The 3,215-nt window shown below is 37.6% G+C and overlaps 1 protein-coding gene and 1 long non-coding RNA gene across 3 annotated transcripts in view; one reads left to right on the top strand and one right to left on the bottom strand.

Moving 5' to 3' along the window:
- The window catches only part of LOC128250930 (uncharacterized), a 19,889-nt gene that overhangs the window by 14,248 nt on the left and 2,426 nt on the right, over positions 1 to 3,215 (bottom strand). For both annotated transcript variants that reach the window (XR_008266870.1, XR_008266869.1), the window contains one exon: positions 1,718 to 2,073. This is a non-coding gene — a long non-coding RNA (uncharacterized LOC128250930). The remainder of the gene's footprint in view (positions 1 to 1,717; positions 2,074 to 3,215) is intronic.
- Positions 1 to 3,215, top strand: part of LOC106883967 (uncharacterized) — a 90,827-nt gene that overhangs the window by 12,210 nt on the left and 75,402 nt on the right. The gene's annotated exons all lie outside the window — the stretch shown is intronic.

Raw genomic sequence — 3,215 nt, forward strand, 5'->3', positions numbered from 1 at the left:
TATATTTGATCCTTTATATTGAACACTCAATATTTCATCTACATTCAATACTTTATTTCATGGTGCCATCCATTTTTTTTAAATTTTATTTTATATTATATATTGTATATTATATTATATATTGTATATTCCATATTCTATACCCCTCATTGGTTCTGCAGGAATATAAATAAAACATAAAAAACAGACAGTGTTGGAACTCTTTTAAACAAAATAATATATTCCTCTATACACAATCATACAAAAAAACAACCCTTTTTTGTATTTATTTTTACTCGCATATATATATATATATATATATATATATATATAACATTGGTTGTTATATATATATAGGTACACACACACATATATATATAATAACAACCAATGTTATTTCTTATTTAAGTATAAGTTTGAAAAAAGTCACTGAGAGGAGATCCAACTACATGAAAGCTCCAAGTGACTTAACTGCACAAGTCTCTGATATGCAAGTGGCTGAAAAGGGTCAGCAGAAGTGCACCCAGGAAAGATCCTGCCTTAAAGTGTAATAAGTTAAGGGCTGAAACACTTGCCTGAGGGGGCTTCTTCTCTGAAGACCTTCTGCCCTTCTGTTCCCTTGAGAATTTCCTACCACCATAAGTGGTTTCATCTTCAGGCTTATAATCACGAGTTGTGAGTGTGGTTCCTGGACCGGGTTGTGTGTTGTCTTCTTGAGCAAGACACTTTATTTCACGGCCCTCCAGTTCACTCAGCCTTAGAAACGAGTTTTGATATCACTGGTGCCAAGTGGTATCAGCCTTTGCCTTTCCCCTGGATAACTTTAGTGGTGTGTAGAGGGGAGACTGGTATGCATGGGTGACTGCTGGTCTCCCATAAGCAAACTTGCCTGGACTTGTGCTTTGGAGGGGAACTTTCTAGGTGTAATCTCATGGTCATTTGTGACTGAAGGGGGTCTTTACCCTTTTTTTATATAGTTTTTTTTACATACGTACATACATACACATATATATATATATATATATATATATATATATATATATTTATATTTACATCATCATCATCATCTTTTAATGTCTGTTGTCAATGCTGGCATGGGTTGGACAATTTGAACGGGGGTGGTAAGCTGACGAGCTGCACCATACTCCAATCTCATTTGGCATGGTTTCTACGGCTAGATGCCCTTCCTAATGCCTATGACTCCAAGCATGTAAGGGGTGCTTTTACGTGCCACCCGCACAACAGCAGTATCCACCATGACTATGATCTCATTTGGCTTGATGGGTCTTCTTCTCAACACAGCATATTGCCAAAGGCCTCAGTCATTTGTCATTGCCTCCGCGAGGCCCAATGCTTGAAAGGAGCTTTTTACGTTCCACCAGCACAGGTGCCAGTTATGCAACACTGGCATCAGCCACATTGTCTCCGTGAGGCCCAACCTTTGACAGGTGCTTTTTATGTCGCCGACATGGGTGCCAGGTACGCGACACCAGCATCGACCACATTGCCTCCGTGAGGCCCAACACTCGACAAGTGCTTTTTACATGCCAGATGCACACACACACACACACATATATCTTCAAATTTATATGTGTATGTTTGTATGTTTATTCGCTTTCAAATCCAAGCCCAGCATCTATGAATTGTGTGTCTTAATTGCCCTTTTATTATCTTCTGAGCCTTGGATTGCATATTACAGTCACATCAAAAAGCCTTGGAAAGATTCCATCAAACTTACCTAAGGAGGATCCTATATAGCAGATGGCAGTCTCTAACATCTGACAGCTCTGTTTTTATAGCAAGCTAGCATAAGTAATATTGAGATGCTCCTCATATGCAATTAGTTGTGGTGGGCTGGACATCTTACTAGGATGCAGGTTGATAGGTTACCTAAGCAGTTGTCTTACAACGAGTTGCAGTGTGGTAAATGACTGAGACAGAAGCCAAGTAAACAGTTTGGGGATCTTGTCAAAAACAATCTCAATCCCTTAGTATTTAAACTGGCCATATCTGGTTTCAATCTAGCCATATCTGGTTTCAAACTGGCCATATCTGGTTTCAAACTGGCCAGATTCAGCCTGTCGTGTTGTCAATCTAAAAATAAACAATCACGTAATCAAAATTTGAAAGCTATAGCCTAATGCATAATTAATTGAAAACAATGCAAATAAGTTAGGTAGATATTTAACCAATCGGTTAATAATAAAGGAATGGAATTGAACTGGTATGTGGGTTATTAATATTAGCGTAATAACTCTCCCCAGTCACTATGTGAATAAATATGTATTCCATTGGATAGAATAATCTGAATGCTAAAAGGCAAAAGTTCATGGTGTAGATGTTGAAGACTAGAAGTGGATGACAGATAATTGATTGGTTTGGTAGGAAGTGATCTATGATGCCTGTAAAGCAGTTGAAGCATGGAGAATCAAACACACTGTATTGGAACGAGCACTTCATTAGCAGGACTTGACCTCAATCCCAGAAACCTTTTGGCTTTTGTATGTTTGTAATATATGTAGCAAGGTCTGTTTGTCCAAAACCAGACTTGCTAGTCATATGAGATCTCCTGACAGCATTTACTGCGGAGAAGTAGCAATCACCAGATGCATACATACGCACGCGCACGCACACACACACATGCATGCACACACAAACACATGCACATATACGAGTGAGTTGCCAAATGAAAGAAAGGGCACTGAACACATTTATTGGGAGTTGCATATATTGTTCAAAACAGTTTGATTTGGATTACATGCTATTTAATGTTGGGCTTTGAAACTTTAAGTAGCAAAGTTTTGAACACTGCAATATATATGTGTGTGTGTGTATATATATATATATATATGGTAATGATACACATACGCACACGTGTGTATGTATGTATGTATGTATGTGTGTGTGTGTATCTATATATATAAAAATGAGAATGTGTGTCTGTCTGTCTGTCTGTCTGTCTATCTGTGTGAATCCCTAAAACTCGAGAACTACGCAACCAATTTCATTCAAATTTTACAGATGCCTTACTTAGGGTTCCAGTTGTGTTTTAGTCAAAAAAATTTTTAACTTCTTGCAGAGTTCGAGCCCACGGCAACATAATATCTCCTCCACTATTTATGTATTACGTGTCAAAAGTGAAACAAAAACACTCATGTCAAATACTTTCACTTTAAAAATGAAACTATTCTACTAACTGAAACAATCACATTTTGATACTGTAATGACAGATACTT

The sequence above is a fragment of the Octopus bimaculoides genome, chromosome 26 (genome assembly GCF_001194135.2).
Source record: "Octopus bimaculoides isolate UCB-OBI-ISO-001 chromosome 26, ASM119413v2, whole genome shotgun sequence".
Classification (NCBI taxonomy): domain Eukaryota; kingdom Metazoa; phylum Mollusca; class Cephalopoda; order Octopoda; family Octopodidae; genus Octopus; species Octopus bimaculoides.